Source organism: Chelonoidis abingdonii, chromosome 9 (assembly GCF_003597395.2).
Source record: "Chelonoidis abingdonii isolate Lonesome George chromosome 9, CheloAbing_2.0, whole genome shotgun sequence".
Classification (NCBI taxonomy): domain Eukaryota; kingdom Metazoa; phylum Chordata; order Testudines; family Testudinidae; genus Chelonoidis; species Chelonoidis abingdonii.
Genome location: NC_133777.1, coordinates 47,656,643 through 47,676,111, shown reverse-complemented (window position 1 = coordinate 47,676,111; position 19,469 = coordinate 47,656,643). Strand labels below are relative to the sequence as shown.

Sequence of the window (19,469 nt, the reverse complement as noted above, 5' to 3'; positions counted from 1 at the left end):
AGCAGTTTTGGAATTTTTACAGTCATATGTTTCACAGCATTTATTTTTCTTTTGTTAATCTCAGTTTTTAATCAATTTGGTATTGTCCTCAGTGTAAGTGCTTTTTCCAAGCATCCCGAGAGTCCTCTCCTGTTATATTAGAATTCTAATTATATATATTATTCCCCTCTCACGCCTATGGGTGGTATGTGTCTTCCTCAACCTCGGGTCCTCTACCAGAGGCCTGGGAGTTTGAGGGTTCTGCGCAGTATCTTAGCTGTTCCTAGCACTGCACTCTTCTGGACAGAGAGCTCTGATGTTGTTCCTGGGATCTGTTGGAGCCATTCACCCAGCTTAGGAGTCACAGCCCCAAGTGCTCCTACCACCACTGGGACCACTTTGGCCTTCACTTTCCACATCCTCTCTAGTTCCTCTTTCAGGCCCTGGTACTTCTCCAGCTTCTCATATTCCTTCTTCCTGATGTTGCTGTCACTTGGCACTGCTATATCTATCACCACCGCTGTCTTCTGCTCCTTGTCTATTACCACGATGTCTGGTTGATTGGCCAGTACCTGCCTGTCCGTCTGGATCTGGAAGTCCCACAGAATCTTAGCCCTGCTATTCTCCACAACCTTCTGTGGAATCTCCCATCTGGTCTTGGGAGGGCCTAGCCCATACGCTGTGCAGATGTTCCTGTACACAATGCCAGCCACTTGGTTGTGCCGTTCAGTGTATGCTGTTCCTGCCTGCATCTTACATCCTGCCACTATGTGTTGGACTGTCTCTGAGGCCTCTCTGCACAGTCTGCACCTTGGGTCCTCTCTAGTGTGGTAGACCCCTGCTTCAATGGATCTGGTGCTCAGTGCCTGTTCCTGTGCTGCTATGATCAGTGCCTCAGTGCTGTCTTTTAGTCCAGCCCTTTCCAGCCACTGGTAGGATTTCCCAATGTCAGCCACCTCAGCTATCTGTCGATGGTACATCCCATGCAGGGTCTTGTCTTGCCATGGCACTTCTTCTGCTTGGTCTTCCTCCCATGTCTGCTGCTGCCTCAGGCATTCTCTCAGCAGCTCATCTTTGGGGGCCATCTTACTGATGTACTCCTGGATGTTCCGGGTTTCGTCCAGGACAGTGGCTTTGACGCTCACCAAGCCCTGCCCGCCTTCTTTCCGGCTGGTATACAGTCTCTGGGTGTTGGACTTGGGGTGGAAACCTCCGTGCATTGTGAGGAGCTTCCGGGTCTTCACATCGGCAGCCTCCATGTCCTCCTTTGGCCAGCTCACTATACCGGCAGGGTATCTGATGACCGGCAGGGCGTATCTGTTGATGGCGTGGATCTTGTTCTTCCCACTGAGCTGGCTCTTCAGGACCTGTCTTATCCTTTGGTGATACTTGGATGTTGCTGTCTTCCTTGCCTCCTCATCGTGGTTTCCATGTGACTGTGGGACGCCAAGGTACTTGTAGCTGGTCTGTATGTCTGCTATGTGGCCCGCTGGTAGTTCCACCCCATCAGTCTTGACTACCTTCCCTCTCTTCACTACCATCCGGCCACACTTCTCCAGTCCGAATGACATCCCGATATCCTCACTGTAGATCCGCGTCAGGTGGATTAGCGAGTCAATGTCTCGTTCATTCTTAGCATACAGCTTGATGTCATCCATGTAGAGGAGGTGGCTGATGGTAGTTCCACTCCTGAACCTGTACCCGTATCCAGTCCTTGTGATTATCTGGCTGAGGGGGTTTAAGCCTATGCAGAACAGCAGCGGGGACAGTGCATCACCTTGGTATATGCCGCACTTGATGGCCACTTGTGCAAGCTGCCTTGAGTTGACTTCTAGTGTTGTCTTCCATAGTCCCATTGAGTTCTTGAGGAAGGTCCTTAGTGTCCTGTTGACTTTGTATAGCGCCAGACATTCACAGATCCACGTGTGCGGCATTGAGTCATAGGCTTTCCTGTAGTCAATCCAGGCTGTGCTCAGATTGGTCTGTCTAGACCTTGAGTCTTGGGCGACTGCTCTATCTATGAGCAACTGGTGTTTTGAGCCTCTGGTGTTGTTCCCAATGCCCTTCTGAGCTGTGCTCATGTACTGGCCCATGTGGTCCTGTAGCTTGGCAGCTATGATGCCTGATAGGACTTTCCATGTTGTGGGGAGGCAGGTTATTGGCCGGTAGTTGGACGGTTCTGTCCCCTTGCAGGGGTCTTTCATGATCAGCACTGTCCTTCCTTGTGTTAGCCAGTTTGGGTGAGAGCCTGCTGCTAGCAGCTGGTTCATCTGTGCTGCTAGGCGTTCATGCACTGCTGTTAGTTTCTTTAGCCAGTAGGTGAATTATTAGACCCTGGAGTCTGAATTGGACAAGAACCTATAAATCTTCTGGTTGGATGCAATCAGTAGTGAACCATAACTAACAACCCATAAAATTCAGGTCAACTGTAGCTCCTAGGTTATATAAGCACAGTCCTGAGACTAGAACTCAGCCCTCTAATATAAAACAGACCCAAATCTCATTCACCCAGCCTTTCTGAATCAATGTCAAATAGATGTACTCTAGGCACTAGCCCCACCTCTTTTGTCCCAACTCCAGGGATAAAAGGCAGAGTCCCACTGCTGTTTTATAAGTAGCTGTGCAGCATGTGTTGCTCCAGGGGTATTGGCTGTAGGGGAATTCTGAGAGTCCAGTATTCAAACGGTACTGATGACTAGGTTGGCAGAGGGGAAGAGAGAGGAGTGTTTAGTGAAGGCTGCAAGTAAGTTTTTCTTTAAAACAAACAGTGCATCTGCTCTAAGAACTATCAGGGAGGGAAGTGAGATGAGGGTATGAGAGCAGTTCCACAGGCTCACTTTTGGCAGGGGCAGAAATAGATCCAGGGGCTCCTTGTGGGGGGAAAAAAAGTTTCAGTTGAACCTCACTGCCTCTCAGAAAGATTAAGCCAAATGGCAGTGCTGGTCTGTACAGCAAGGCTAAAATCCTCTAGACTGATTCCTAAAAAGCACTAGGACACAAAGATAAGTTTGCCTAGTAAACAACTGTGCCTGATGACATCACTGCTTGGCAATGCTGGAGGAATTACAGGACAGAATATGGTTTTGTGCTGAGGAGTATGAACTAGGGCCCAGGGAAAGGGATCTATGCCATCTTGGCCAGATTTCCTGTGGGATGCAGGACAAAAAAAAACAAAACACACAAAAAACCCACTTAAGGATTTGTGGCTGGCCCCTCAGTTTCACCTTACCTCCAGGACCCTCTGTTGCCCTGTGTGAAATAGGGCCAGGGAGGCTTCTCTGCCTCACACAGGTGTCAGATAAATTCAGTTCTGTTCTTGGAAATGAATCATCCTGCAGGAAGGGGAGTCAGCAGCTGGGAGCTCTCAGGTGAGGAAGAAACAGGTGGAGGACCTACAAGTACATTAGGTATATCAGGAAATGATGGGAGGGGAACTGTATGTGTAGGTGAGTCTGGATCTCTGCCACAGGGATGGAGGAGGCAGGGTATATGGCTGGTTTTGCCCTTCTGAGGTTTGTCTCTAAAACCCCCTGAAAGGAGGGGTTCAGGCCCTGGCTTGGGCCTCTGAACACCAGCTCTCTCTGTCACTGAGAGATTTCCCCTGTGAGCTTCCACAGGGCCAGATCAACCAATAGCCCAGAGGGGGCACTGGGCATGACTTTGGCCATTGCAGTTAACTAAAGCAACCACCCCTGAGCTAAGCTGTTGAGACACTTGTGGTCCTAGATATCGTTTAGAGGACTTTATAGAGCTACCCTGCCAAAGTCAGAGCCTTGAAGCTATTTCATGCAGAGAATGATGGCTGGGAGAGGGAGAACACCCCATTTATAGTCACCATAAGAAGTGGTAATGCATTGAGTCATTAGGAGTCATACTTAAATAAAAAAATACATCTGTATTTTCTTCCCAGACAGTGATTTAAGAACCAAGAAGCCTGACATCTGGGAAAATACAGTTGTAAGTTAACCCCATCTAAAGTTTTAAAAAAAGGCCCTGAACTAGAAAAGAATGCTATTTCACATGTGTGGGTCCCCACCACTCCCTGGGGGTGGGCTAGGGTGACCAGATGTCCTGATTTTATAGGGACAGTCCTGATTTTTTGGGTCTTTTTCTTATGTAGGCTCCTATTACCCCTCCCCCTCATCCCAATTTTTCCACACTTGCTGTCTGGTCACCCTAGGGTGTGCACATGTGTAGGTCCCAGCTGCTCCCCTCATTGAAGCAGGGTTACTGCCCTGGGAACAGCAGGGCACCAGTGGACATAGGGCAGGAGATGCAGGGTGGGCTGGCTGCACGCAGGGTGGCAGGTACTCAGAGGGAGAGGAGCTTGGAGCAGCAGGACACCCACCAAGCAACAGTAGAAGCCCCAGTCCCAGGGGAGGAGGAGCAGCAGCAGCAGCAACAGCAACAAGGCCGAAGCCCAGGCCTAGGTGGCAGCCCACATGGCTCCTGCAGTGCAGCACCCCCAGTGGCCAGAGGAGGAATTACATCACTTCCTGGCCAGAGCCCATCAAAGCTGCAGTGACTCCTTGCAGGGAAGTGGGTTAACAACTGGTTCTAAAATTCCTTCAAAATTTAAACAACCAGTTTGCTCAAAGTGGTGCAAGCCAGTTAACTACTGCTACGGCTGCATTGTGGGGGGTGGGGGAAAACTTATTTAATATTTGTTTTGTCAATGGACAATTCTGTTTAGATGAGGTGATTGTGTGGGGAGTGGAACTGAGGTAGCTATCACCACCTTGGAGGCTCCTGTTCCTCCCTATCCTTCCCTTCATGTGCCTATTGAGCTGAAGGGCTGCCCCTGTTACAGAGTCAGTACAGACCAGTCTCAGCTTCCAAGGGGTTTTATTTTACATTATACAGAAGGTACAGCTTCCACAATGAAACTGTGGCAGTTGGATATGGAGGAGGCCCCCTAAAAGTAGGTAAAAACCTATGCAGCCACCATGGTCAGCCTCAGCCAAGCCTTCTCTCCTGCCCATGAGAGAGATACAGGTAGTTAGAATCAGGACTAGGAATTTATCCACCTCCATTGCCCTGTCAAGTCCACCAAGATGACTTGGCCAATTCACAGAGTGCAGCATTTTGGAAGCATTCTGCATGCTCCATTGAGCTAATGCTGCTGCTATCCATACCAAACTATTGTAAATCCCCAATCAACCTTTGCTTCTCAAACCACCACTGAGTGCTTCAACCCAGCAGCTGAGCCAGTGCTGCACTTACTGACAGACCAAGACAGCCAGCTGAAACACATACTTATAAGCAACTTGAAGACATTAGGGACCTCCTATAAGCTAGAAAATAGATACCCTCTGATGCCATCTCCTGTGGGAGGCTGCCTTCCCTGCTTCCAGTGGATACAGGGACATCATAGCAGATCCTTTATAGGCATCCATGATGAATAGGGGTCCTACTACATCAGCTTCTGCTTCCCTCCTGGAAAGAATCCCTGTTTGGGGGAGAGGCATAAGCAAGAACCCATTAAGTTTTCAGTTTGACTGGTCTTTGGATGTTCTCATCCCAAAGTGAGACTGCTAGAACAAGCCAGACACCTTTCCAGGTGGAGTGGATGAAATAGAACTTACCATGTCTGGAAACTACATGTCTTTGGAAGTGCTCTCCTGGCCATCTATTCAAAGACTTTGCTCTCCTGGAGTGCCTTCCAAGCAACCCACAGTTCCCAGTCTCACAGCACCTGCAGATGTTTCTGGTGCCTTCCACTGGAAGCCAGCTACAACAGAACAGGAACAATCATCTACAGGGAAGAGTTCTCTATTCTAAGCTGCCTTTCCAGTCACTCCCCTGATGGGATTCTAGTCTACTCACATGTTGCCTGCTTTGTTGAAGGAACAACCCTTGTTCAAGGAATCTGGGGCTTGCTCAACTGCAGTGACTTTCAGATGACAGGTGATGTAGATCTGGAGGGGAAATGAAAGAGGAGTTAGGACCATCCTAGGGGACACTAACACCTGCTTAGCCTGGGGGAATTGATTTGGAGCAGAAATCTCAAGCTTATCAAGTTCCTGGCATCTCCTGCAAACCTGAACACATCCACCATGAACTGCAGTGTGTCCTGCCTGGGCGACATGAAGGCTGAGGTGGTGTCATCTGACTTCCCATCCACCAGGCATCTACACAGAAGAAGCAAGGGTCAGTGAGTCCCTGATCAGTCTTGTTTTACACTAGACAGGGCTCTCAGCTCCCAGTTCTTACCCACTGAAGTCAATGACAGCATAGTGGGGAGAGGAGTCCCTGTCTGGGGTCAGGGTGGCCACACAGCTGTCCGCAAAGAACCTCAGAGCCACGTGGTTCCCAGTACTGACATCAGCTTGGATATGCATGACCTCTCCCAGCTGGAACCCATTGGAAGGTCTCTCAGCACTCCAGTCATCTGCAAGGCAAGCTCACAGTGAGTAGGACACGCAGGCAGGGCTAGGCTCAGCTCCCCTGAAGTCTCCTCCCACCTACCATTCATCAGGCACAGAGAGAAACCCAGCCTCTCTTCTGCAGACAGGGTGGAGCTGAAGGGAACCCAGGTTGGCTTGATGGCTTTACTGCTCACATTGTCCTTCCTGTGAGAGGAGCAAACCTCAGTCACTGAGCCAGATCCCACAACAATGACTGAATGTGAGGGAGGGGACCTGAGCACCTCAGACACTGACCTGGGATAGTGACACTCAATAGGAATCACAGCTGTGATCGGTTCTCAGGATCACTGGGTTGCTGTCAGGGGTGGGGTTATAGTTCAGCCTTGTACTGTAAACCAGGGAGTCTGGGGTCATCTGGGAAGAATCAGACATGGAAGGGTTAACACTAGCGTACATGGATGTTTGAAAAGCCATTGAGAGGAGCTTGAGAACAAGCCTCAGCCAGACAGAAACAAGACCTAAGTTTTCCAACAAGTGCCCAGTCAAGTGGGAACATCAGAGCTCAGTCTGCTAGAGCAGCCATCAGAATACTAGAGCCATTATAGTGCCATTTTGTACAACTACTCACAAGTTTCCTCTATGCACGTTGTGAAAGAGTCAGACAATAATCCCCCTCACCCCCCAGTATAATCTGTTAACTGCATTCAGGTAAGTTTTGAGCACTGTTTCAGGAAGTCACCCTCTCTTTCTCTCCCTCCCCTACAGCCTATGTAGAGCTCAGCTGAACACCAACTGATGTATTCAGTTGAGTGGTCTGGTCTGCAGAGTCTCCAGACAAACTTTGAACAGAGGTGGCCAGAAGTAAAGTCTGTCTGAGCCACCAGACCACCCACTTCAGGCTCCATTTGTGAGCCTGCTCCAGGAGCTGAGCAGGGCAGAATTCTTTGACTGGTGCATGAAATTTTAGGCTAGGAAGAAGCACCCAGGAAAAACGGAGCTTGTCAATGACAGGATAAAAAAAAACAACCCATCACACACCCCCTGTTCCCTCCCCCATTGGACTTTTAACCCTATCAGACAGGACAGCAGCAGTGATGCTAGGGATCAGTATGGGTGCATGGCTTGCATGAATCCTTACCTGCAAGGTGCTGCCACATTCATGGAGCCCAGCTACAAAGATCACTGTGTTCTCCGCAGCATTAAGGGATGTGTACCAGCATGCAGCTGGGCCAAGGCTCAGCTCAGCAGCTTTGATCAGTCTCCCCATCCCAAACAGATCCCTGTGCCCAGTGATCACCATCTGAGCTGCCTCACACTGCAGCATGACAGGTTGCAGCAGGGACGCAGCTCTGGGCTGGGAAGCATGAGCCCAAGGATAGGGATGGGCAAGAGAAGCCACATGGGCTTGTCTGCGAGGGGGATCAGCCCTGGGGGTGGGTCTCCTGATGGCTGAGTCCCTCCTAGAGAAATCCCAGGGATTGTAACTGGTCACCCCATTGACCACCCAGCACAAGAGAGCAAAGCCCAGGCTGCCTCTGTACTCCATCCTACCTACTTGCAGCAGACCCAACATGGATGGAACCTGCTGCTCTGGGGCCTTTATACCCTTCAGCTAAAGGCAGCCTACAGCCGCCCCAGGTAATTAACACCCTTCCCTAATCTGCAGGCAGCTGGGGCTCAATCACACCCACTGCTCACACCCTGGAGCAAGGAAATGGGAGGGCCAATGGGAATCTGCCCCATCTATTGGTCAGTTCATCAGCTGCAGTTTGGGAAATTCCTGCCTTGTTTCATTCAATGGAAGGCTAAGGGTGGGCTCCATCACAAAGGGACCCAGGCCCCTCAATCCCAGATTTTGGGGGGCAGGGATAGTTCAGTGGTTTGAGCATTGGCCTCCTAAACCCAGGGTTGTGAGCTCAGCCCTTAAAGGGGCCATTTAGGGAACTGGGGTAAAAATCTATCTGGGAATTAGTTCCCCTTTGAATAGGGGGTTGGACTAGATGACCTCCTGAGGTCCTTCCAACCCTAATATTCTATGATTTAGGCCTGTAAATCCTGGGTTTGGCTCCACTGTGATCCACAAACTCCATAGGTACCTAAATTCACTCAGCAGCAGCTAAGTTTTTACAGTATAAAGTTCCCTATTTTCCCACATATTTCAGCCTCTGGGCATATGCACAGCTGCCTCCCTGTAGGAGTCAAGACACCTATCTCCCACCTAAGCCCAGAGGGATCCATGAGCCAGGGGAAGTTAGTCATTTGGCTGCCTAAGTCACATGTTGGCCCCAATCCACTGGGTGTGCTGCTTTCTGGCTTGGGCCCACTCACAATTCCACTAGAGCAGGACATGGTGTCTACTTCAGAGCTTTTAGTCCAGTGGTTAGAGCATTTAGCTGGAACGTAGGAGACCCAGGTTTGATTCCCCCTCTCTACTGCAGGGGAGAGAAAGGATATGAACAGGGGTCTCCCATCTCTCAGAAGAACACTTGAACCACTGAGCTAGGGGGAGTTCTGATGTTGGGCTTCTTCTTGCTCTCCCTTTCAAGCTGTTCTGTTGTGGATAAATAATGAAAGAGGGACCAGATGCCAGTGCTCCCACCTCCCACTGGGCTACAGCGGCATTCCTGGTCACTTGCTCTCTCAGTCTGACCCAACGACTGTTCCACAGTGGATAAGTGCGAAACTGAAATTTGTTCAAGTGGAAATGTGTGTCCTCTCTAATATCCACATAACTAGCCAGATGAGTTCCAAAACTGGTGTTCTCGTTCCAGGGTTGGAGTGGAGTTTGCAGTGTTGAGTTGTTTTCCCCAACGTGTTCCCCACATCTGCCCCCATTTCTCCCCTCCCCCAGAATGGTTTGTTTTTCAAAGCCAAGAGGAGGCCTGGGTGACCTGTGCTCACCTTGTTTCCCAAGAAGGGGAATCCCCGCAACCTTAGGAATTGGCGTCCCGTCTTGCTCCTCAGAACACACTACAAAGTCATAGCAAAGGCCATCTTGCTGTGGCTGGGGTCCGTGCTGGTGGATGTGGTCCACCCTGACCAGACATACACCATCCTGGGTGGACCATCCTCGATAACCTGTACTTGATCCGGGACCTCTTGCAGCTGGGGTGTAGGGATGGTCTGTCTTTTGCCCTCCTATCTCTAGACCAAGAGAGGGTGTTCCACTGGATGGACCACAGGTATCTCCTGGGCACTCTGTGAGCCTTCAGTTTCAGGCCACAGTTTATGGGATTTCTTCAGGTGCTGTATGCTTCTGCGGAGTGTCTGGTCAAGCTCAACTGGACACTGACTAAGCCGGTCAGCTGTGGGTGAGGGGTGCGCCGGGGTGTCCACTGTTGGGTCAGCTGTATGGTCAGCTCTTCTTTCGTCTGCTCTGCTGGAAGTTGATGGGGTTGGTGCTGTGAGAGCCAGATTTGCGGCTGGTCCTGTTTGCATATGCCAATGACGTGCTTCTCGCAGTCCAGGACCCGGGCGACCTGGTGCGGGTGGAAGCTTGCCAGGCCATCTACTCGGCAGCCTCCTCTGCACAGGTTAACTGAGTCAAGAGCTCTGGTCTAGTGGTTGGGGACGGGTGGCAGGTGAGATCCTTCTCATCTGTGCTTCAGGCCATCTGATAAGGCATGGGTCCACTGCTCTATCTCAGCGTTTATCTTTCTGCCATACATCCATCTCCGCAGGAAAACTGGCAAGGTTTAGAGGGCAGGTATAGGAGCGGCTGCGGAGGTGGACGGGACTACTCTGAGGGAGGGCACTGGTATTGAACCAACTGGTACTGTCCATGCTCTGGCACGAACTCAACACCCTGGTCCTGGCCCCAAGTTTCCTGGCCAACCTCGGAAGTTGGTTCTGGAGTTCTTTTGGCCAGGACTGCACTGGGTCTTTGCACAGGTTCTCCACCTGCCCCTGAGGGAGGGAGGACAGGGTCTGAAGTCCTCAGGTCCACGTCTTCTGCCTATAGGCCCTGCAGAGGCTCCTTTATGGTGCAGGTAGTGTAGGGTGAAGCATACCAGTGCACGCTTTCCTGTGCTGCTTCTGAGGGCTCCAATATGACTGGCAGCTCCTTTATCTCCAGCTAAGAGGTCTTCCGTGAGACCTCTCTGGGCTGCCGGTCTTCTACCAGGACCTCCTCCGGACCCGGAAACTGGTCTCGGCAACCAGGTCCGTGGCGGCCACCGAGCGGGCGGATCTCCTCCCAGTGCCCATGCTACACAAACCCCAGCTCCATGTGCAGGTGGCAGAGTCCCCCTCGGTGCGACAGAGGCTGGTCCTGGCAGAAGTCACCAGACTTAGAGACCTCCTGGACTATGACTGGGGAGACTGGCTGAATCCCCTGATGCTTGCCTAGTGCATGGGGCTCTCCAGCCCTCATACTTCAGGAGGTGAGGGCTGCTCTACCACCCACTGTTTGGGCTTACCTGGACCTCCCCACCCACCTTATACCCCAGGTCCTCTGGACCTTTTCACTGGGCCCCTGCCCCATGGACCTACCCGGCCATCCCACCCCTTCACTGAGATCTGGCTGCACAACTTGCAGCCAGTTCATTTCCGGATTGCACTGAGGAAACATCTACACACACTCGTGCTCCACACTCTTCACATCCTCACCCTTGTGTCCAGCTCTGACATGAAATGGCAGGACCTCCTACCACCTTGGAAGGGTGAGGAACCCCAGTGGGCCAGCCTCTACTCCACCCTGGTCCCAAAGCCCATGAGGGATGTCAGTTGGCGGCTCCTTCATGAAGCCACGAGCATGGGCATATTTTTGGCTTGGTTTGCCCCTGTCCTGGACACCTGCCCCTTTTGGGGCGTGAGGGAGACTCTGGCACATGTATCTGGAGTGCTCCAGGTTGCAGCCCCTATTCCGGCTTCGCTTACATTTTTGGCCACACTTTTCCCCTCACCTCATTATCTGCACACTCCCTATCTGTGGCCCCACAAAGTCATGGGACCTCCTTGTCAGCCTTCTCCTAGCGCTGGCCAAAATGGCCATCTACAAGACCAGAGCGAGAAAGTTGGCTGACGGGGTTTCCTGCGACTGTGGGACCTATTTCCGATCCTCTGTCCGCTCATGTATCCGGGCAGAGTTCCTCTGAGTGGCATCCGGTGGCTCCTTGACACCTTCGAGGAGCAGTGGGTGCTGTCCGGGGTTCTCTGCTGGGTGTCCCCATCAGGGTCCCTTCATTTAGTCCTGTGACCTCACACCCATCCCTCTTATATCTTTAGTTGTCCCCTGTAATTACTTGAGATCCTGGACCTTGTGGATCCTCCCCTTAGGCTGCCTCAGGTATGAGGGAGCCTTGCCTGTGCCAGCTGGGTGTTAACTCCGTAATGCAACCAGCCCATTCACCCCTCGAGCATTCTTCTATGGGCTAGCCCAGCCCTGTCTTTTGCCTTGCAAGTTTACAATTAATGCACCACGGGCTTCAAGTCCCTTCAAAGTGGCCCCCTGTGGGGTCTAGCTCCGATCACTGGATACCCACAGAAATCCCAGATCCCTTGTTTCCAGAGGAACAGTACATCCTCGTTTACCGGTTTGGCCTTAGCTCACCGCTCTTGTATCACACACAACTCTTCGACTCAATTCTAAAGCAAAAGGAGATTTATTTAAGGCAGAACGAGAGTCAAATAGAAACCTGTGTGAGAGCTGAAAAGAAACAGCTAGCTATGAAACAAAATCATAACCCAAATTCCAGAGCCTACACTTAACTAACAAGTTATCCTCCAGTCTAGAAAAGTGTCTTTCACCCAAGTTCCCTCCAGCATTTTCAGCCAAGCCTGGCTAAGACCCCTTTTTCATGATGCCAGCTCGCTATCAGTTTACTTCCTAGGCACCTGATGTTGGGGTCTTTTTGTTCCTCAAACATACCAGAATGTCCCTTTGATGTTTACCTACAGCTGGGATTCCCCCTCCAATGCTGACTTCTTCCTGTTAGTTTCTTTCTGAATTCTCTGCCAGCTCCTCATTTGCATTTGACTTAGATGTTGTATGGCATACAGCACACAATGGTCCACCATGGAGGTAAGCATCGCCCATCCCTCCCATCTGCAGGACTTTGTCTCAAGACCCACTACCTTTGAGAGGCCTGCTTTATCTACATGGCCTAGAGAACCTAATTTTCAGTGCTCCTTGCATATTTCCCATACCTACATCTCACAATGGTTATGATGACCAGTGACCCACGGTTTCATTAGAGAACTTACATGACATTCTCTTAGTGAACCCAGGGGATCCCTGTACCCCCCAGTTTCCTCTGCCAGTTGGCATCATGAGGTTCTTGGGTCACAGGTACCCCTGCGGGAATCTAGTGGCCTGCATCAAGGGCAAGCTCCAAAAGCTAGTCCATTTGAAGTTATTCAGGTTTGGTTTCTCTCTGTTTTAATGGTGCAACCAATGAGACTGCTGTGAGTCCTGGATGGAATGGCAGTGTGCCCAGAGAAAGAGAGAGAGACACCTGTTGTCAACACCATACCTGTGAAGAGCCCATGGGATGGCATGAAACTGTTTCAGTCCACTGACAGCGCTTAATATGTATTTGTACCCACAGCGCTAATAACTGATTAAGGCTTCATAGCCCTATAGTAGGGCAAGGCAGCTCTCATGGTCCAGCATCTTAGAGCTAAGCTACCTGAGAGGTTGCATCATGTTCCTCCTGGGAAAGCTAGGAATAAAACCCAGGAGTTCTCCAGCTGACTCCAGTCACAGCTATGCGGCTTTCTGAAATGAATGCATGGAGGTAATATGGTTGGTTACCCTTCCTGGGTTTGGGAACTGGTCACTAATTTTGGCTTAGCTGCACTGAACCTCAGTCTCCTCCATGAAATGAAGATAGTAATTATTCCTGCTGTTTGTCTAGATACAGCCAATAACATTTGGGAGGAAGAGAAACAAGCTGAGTGCAGAGAAAGAAGGTGGATCTGAGGGATGTCAGGGTCTTAGAGCTTCCCAACTAGAGGACCCAGATTTTGGTGGAAGGGCTGGAATTGTGCCAGAGAAAGGGAAAATGTATTTACAGCATGGGGGCTGGATCTCAATTAGTCAGAGGGGACAAGAACAGAGGGACCATAGGAATATGGGCTGGAAAGCATTGAGAGAAGTGGTCTGATGGTTGAGACACCACCTTGGCATGCAAGAGACTAAGGTTAAATTCCACACTGTGCCAAAGCCATCCTGGGTAATCTCAATCATCCCAGGAGTTAGTCTTTTCCCTGTTTGTGTGAAAGGCAGTCAGCACTCTCTTACTACCCAGGAGTGCTGTTAGGGGCATTTTTATACTGTGGGCAAGGTGCTGACATTAGTCAGCCCCCATCACAACCTTTATAGCTCAGAGTCCCTTCCAAATCTAGCTGCACAGTAAGCCTACAAGGGCCATTGCTTTGAGTGCTACATTTGGTTGAGGAAAAGGGGCTGCTCCTTCCCCACCAGCTTCAATGCCCCACTGCAGCATCACATGGCAGAGAGGCTGAATAAGTACTGCTGCAGAGCTTGTTCTGGGAACATCCACCATCCTGCTCCCCGTGCCCTCCCTGGGCTTGCTAATAGCATGTCTTGTTTGTGCCACCCTGGGCAAGATCTGCTCCCCAGACAGTTAGAGGGGAAGAGGTTGTTTGAACAAATGACATCCTGTCACATAGCAGGGTGGGATGTGTTCTCTACAGTGGTGGTAGGTAAAGAGAGAAAGAGATCAAGATAGCAGAGTCCTTTAGACTTCAGTTTGAACAGTCTGCCCCAGACTCATGATCAGTTTGGAGCAGGCCTCACTAATTTGCAGGTCATGGCCCAGAGCAGGAGCAGAAACTGGAAGATTTTCTAAGATGGGGATGGGCAAACAAAGGCCCACAGGCCACATCTGGCCCATCAGACCTTTTAATCCAGGCCTTGAGCTCCTGCTGGGGAGCAGGGTCAGGGGCTTGCTCTGCCCACCTGGCACTGCCCAGCCCCCAAATCCAAAACTCCTTGATGAGCACCAGCTTTCTGCACACAGAGTCACACTGCCCAGGCTCCACTGGCCTTGCTTACCCAGACTTCATCACGCTGTTTCCAGAATCAGAACCATGCCCCTATAGGGTAGTGTAACCTATCCCCACAGTTCCAGCCTCCGCCCAAACTAGCCAATGATCCTGTGATGCTGTTGGTCTTGATATCACCCTCCAGACTCTCACAACTGCCCAAGTGCCACACCCATCCTAAGGGGTGTGGTATGGCCACCTTAGTGTCACTGTGGGTAGGGCCCTTAGGAGTCCCCCATACCACCCCTGTAGAGGCAATTTCAGTCCATGGTGAGAAGAACTTGATGAGCCTGCTCACCTTAGACACAAGAATTGGGGGAAGTTAGCCTGGAGAAGTGGTTCTCAAACTCTAGGTTAGAGCCCCAAAGTAGGTCAGCAACCCCATTAAAATGGGGTTGCTAGGGCTGTGGTAGACAGGCTGGGGCTGAAGCCACAGACTGAGCCCCCAGTGCCAAAGCCCAAGGGCTTCAGTCCCCCGCCATCCCCAGGGCTGAAGCCCTTGGTTTAATGCCCTGGGCTGGAACAGTAATTGTCATCAAAAGGAGGCTGTGGTGCCCATTTGTCTCTCCATAATGCGATTGGTGCATCAACCATACCATTCCCTCCCCCACAGAAAGGAAGACATCTCCCTTGCCCATTTAGAATAAGTCATGGACTAGACTCAATTCACTGAATTTATTTACATTAGACAGAAGGTACAAGGCATGTGACTGCTCAGGCACTAGAATGGCTGCATCTTCTGTATATGAGGATCCCCAGAGTAATGAAGGCCAGTGCAATGGCAGCTGCCATGGAGATCAGCCCAGCTGTAGTAGAGAATCCTACAAAAGGAAGAACAGGTGGTTAAAACTGCAGCTGGTTGCTTTTCTAGCTACTTCTCCATAAAAATCCACCATGGACTTGCTGGGTATATTAGTGAAGGCCATAGTTGGGGATTTTATTTGAGCTATACTGAAGGTTCTGATTTTTGAAGTGGTTTTTTGCCATGCCAATTGGATAATGTTTACTAGAAGTGGCTGGAGTAGGAGATCAACATCTGTTTATAAGTCCCACTAGATAATAAGTTGCAGGGCTCAGGCCAAAACTGGTGTCCCAGCAGATAAGCCCAGGCTGCAATGGCTGACAGACCTATGTTTGACTGACTCTGGTTGGACTGTTTCAACAAGCAGCCTTGTTGACTCATTCCTAACACCCCCTTCTTGGACTAAGGGATTCTTACAGCTGACTTTGCATGACTCATTTCTTTCATCCTTTAGATCAGCTTTTCCAAGCCAACACAATGTAGATTAATAAGTGACAGAGGCACTGTGACTTGTTCTTCACTGGAACTACTTACCCTCTGAGGCTGCCTTCTCAGCTGCCATTTGATCAGTTGAGAGATCCCTTGATCCTTGATAAGCATCAAAGATGACTAGGGGTCCTACCACAACATCAGCCTCAGCTTCCCTCACCAAGGGGTCTCCTGTATTGGGGAAGGGAAGCACTACTAGAGCACCAATACATGTCAGGTTAATCTCATCCATCCCGTTTGGGTGGACGATCCCCTAGGAACAGTCTGTTGGAGTAAGCCAGACATCTTCCCAGGTGAAGTGGGCACAGAACCTACCATGCCTGGAGGCCACATCTCTCTGGAAGCGCCTCCTTGGCCATCTGTCCAGAGGTCTGACTCCCCCAGACTGTCCAGCCAGCCCACAGTTCCCAGTCTCACAGCACCTGCAGATGTCTCTGGTGCCTTCCACTGGAGACCAGCTGCAACAGAACAGGGACAATTATCTACAGGGAAGTGTTCCTCTCTAGGCTGCCCATCACTCCCCTGATGGGGTTCTAGTCTACTCACATGTTGCCTGCTTTGTTGAAGGAACAAGCCTTGTTCAAGGGATCTGGGGCCTGCTCAACTGCAGTGACTTTCAGATGACAGGTGATGTAGATCTGGAGGGGAAGTGGGAAGAGAGGTTAGGACCATCCCAGGGGACACTAACACCTGCTTAGCCTTGGGAAATTGACTTGGAGCAGAAATCTGGGAGCTCACCAAGTTCCTGGCATCTCCTGCAAACCTGAACACATCCACCATGAACTGCAGTGTGTCCTGCCTGGGTCTGGGGGATATGAAGGATGAGGTGGTGTCATCTGACCTCCCATCCACCAGGCATCTACACAGAAGAACCAAGGGTCAGTGAGAGTTCCTGATCAGTCTTGTTTTACACTAGAAAGGGCTCCCAGCTCTTACCCATTGAAGTCAATGACAGCATAGTGGGGAGAGGAGTCCCTGTCTGGGGTCAGGGTGGCCACACAGCTGTCCGCAAAGAGCCTCAGAGCCACATGGTTCCCAGTGTTGACATCAGCTTGGATATGCATGACCTCTCCCAGCTGGAACCCATTGGAAGGTCTCTCGGCACTCCAGTCATCTGCAAGGCAAGCTCACAGTGAGTAGGACAGACAGGCAGGGCTGGGCTCCCCCTGAAGTCTCCTCCCACCTACCATTCATCAGGCGCAGTGAGAAACTCAGCCCCTTCTCTGCAGACAGGGTGGAACTGAAGGGAACCCAGGTTGGCTTGATGGCTTTACTGCTCACATTGTCCTTCCTGTGAGAGGAGCAAACCTCAGTCACTGAGCCAGATCCGACAACAGGGACTGAATGGGAGGGAGGGGACCTGAGCACCTCAGACACTGACCTGGGATAGTGACACTCAATAGGAATCACAGCTGGATTGGTTCTCAGGATCACTGGGTTGCTGTCAGGGGTGGGGTTATAGTTCAGGCTTGTGCTGTAAACCAGGGAGTCTGGAGTCATCTGGGAAGAATGAGACATGGAAAGGTTAACTCTAGTGCACATGTTTCATCCCTCACTCTCCCAGATCTTGGGAGACATACCTGTCCTCGCTTACAGACAGCCCCGCAACCTGAAGCAAATACTCACCAGCAACCACACACCACACAACAAAAAACACTAATCCAGGAACCTATCCTTGCAACAAAGCCTGATGCCAGCTCTGTCCATATATCCACTCAGGTGACACCATCATACGACCTAATCACATCAGCCACACCATCAGGGGCTTGTTCACCTGCACATCTACCAATGTGATATATGCCATCATGTGCCAGCAGTGCCCCTCTGCCTTGTACATTGGCCAAACCGGACAATCTCTATGCAAAAGAATAAACAGACAAATCTGACATCAGGAATCATAACATTCAACCTCTCTAATCACTCAATGACAGATGGTGGCAATTTTGCAACAGAAAAGCTTAAACAGACTTGAATGAGAAGCTGCTGAACTTGAATTAATATGCAAATTAGATACAATTAACTTAGGTTGGAACAGAGATTGGGAATGGCTCTGTCATTACACTAATTAATCTATTTCCTCATGTGAGGGTATCCTCACACCTTTGTGTCAACAGTCCAAAATGGGCCATCTTGATTATCACTTCAAAAAGTTTCTCCCCTGCTGATAATAGCTTCTCTTAATTAGCCTCTTAAGGTGGAAGTAGCCATACCAACTGTTTCATGTTCTCTGTATGTATAAATATCTTCTTTCTGTATGTTCCATTCTATGCATCCAGTGAAGTGGGCTGTAGCCCACAAAAGCTTGTGCTCAAATAAATCTGTTACTCTAAGGTGCCACAAGTACTCCTGTTCTTTTTACTAGTGTACCTGGCATTTGAAGAGTCATTCAGATGAGTCCAAGAACAAGTCTGAGCCAGATGGAAACAAGAGCTCAAGTCTTCCAACAAGGGCCCAGTCAACCGGGAACTGCCTTTGGAAGGGCTGGACACTAGAAGCAGGGGACTGCAGAGCTTAGTCTGCTAGAGCAGCCATAGGAATATGAGAGCCAACGTAGTGCTATTTTGCAGAACTCTACTCACTAGTTTCTACTGTGCAGGTTGTGAAGGAATCAGACAGTAAAACCTCCAAGTTTCATCTAGTAGCTTCTTTGAGGTGAATTTTGACCAGGGATTAAGGAAGCCAGTTGTCTGTCCCTTTCCCTCCTGCAGCTTACGTGGAGCTCAGGCTAACACCAACCAACCAGTGTATTCAGTTGAGTGGTCCTGTCTGCAGAGTCTCCAGACAGAGTCTGGACATGGTGGTCTGGTGGTTCAGACAGATTTCACTTCTGGACCCCCCCACTTCAGGCTTCACTTGTGAGCCTGCTCCAGGAGCCAAGCTAGGCAGAACTCTTTGACTGGTGCAGGAGATTGGAAGCTAGTAAGAACAACTCAGGAAAAACAGGGAGCTTGTCAATGACAAGGACAAAATCCCACCCATTGTTCCCTCCCATACCCCATTTTTAACCCCATCAGACAAGACAGGGTAGAGATGCTAGGAATCAGTAAGGGCTCCTGGCTTGCATGAATCCTTACCTGCAAGGTGCTGCCACATTCATGGAGACCAGCTTCAAAGGTCACTGTGTTCTCTGCAGTATTAAGGGACGTGTACTGGCAGGCAGCTGGGCCAAGGCTCAGGTCAGCAGCTTTGATCAGTCGCCCCATCCCAAACAGATCCCTGTGCACAGTGATCACCAGCTGAGCCTCCCCACACTGCACCACGACAGGCTGCAGTGAGGACACAGACCTGGGCTGGGAAGCATCAGCCCAAGCCCAGGGATAGGGTTGGGCAAGAGAGGGTACATAGGCTTGTCTGCGAGGGGGCTCAGCCCTGAGGATGGGTCTCCAGATAACTGAGTCCCTCCTAGAGAAATCCCAGGGATTGTAACTGGTCACCTCACTGAACACCCAACACAGGAGAGCAAAGCCCAGGCTCCTTCTGTGCCCCATCCTGCCTATCTACAGCAACCAAAAGCACAAAGGGAAATTGCTACTCTGGGGCCTTTATAGTCTGACCTAGAGCCAGGTGACAACTGCCCCAGGTAATTAACACCTTCCCCTAATCTGCAGTCAGCTGGGGCCCAATCAGACCCACGGCCCACACCCTGAGCAAGGAGATGGGAGGGCCAATGGGAATCAGTCCCACCTGTTGGTCAGTTCATCAGCTGCAGTTTGGGAAATTCCTGCCGTTTCATTCAATGGAAGGCTAAGGGTGGGCTCCACCACAAAGGGACCCAGGCTCCCCAATCCCAGATTTAGGCCTGTAAATCCTGGGTTTGGCTC

At 50.6% G+C, this 19,469-nt stretch overlaps 2 pseudogenes; both read right to left on the bottom strand.

Moving 5' to 3' along the window:
• Window positions 1–4,827: 4,827 nt before the first annotated feature.
• LOC116836298 (zona pellucida sperm-binding protein 3-like) lies at window positions 4,828–7,920 on the bottom strand (annotated as a pseudogene).
• A 7,151-nt stretch (window positions 7,921–15,071) lies between these two features.
• LOC116836240 (zona pellucida sperm-binding protein 3-like) lies at window positions 15,072–19,148 on the bottom strand (annotated as a pseudogene).
• Between the last annotated feature and the right edge of the window lie 321 nt (window positions 19,149–19,469).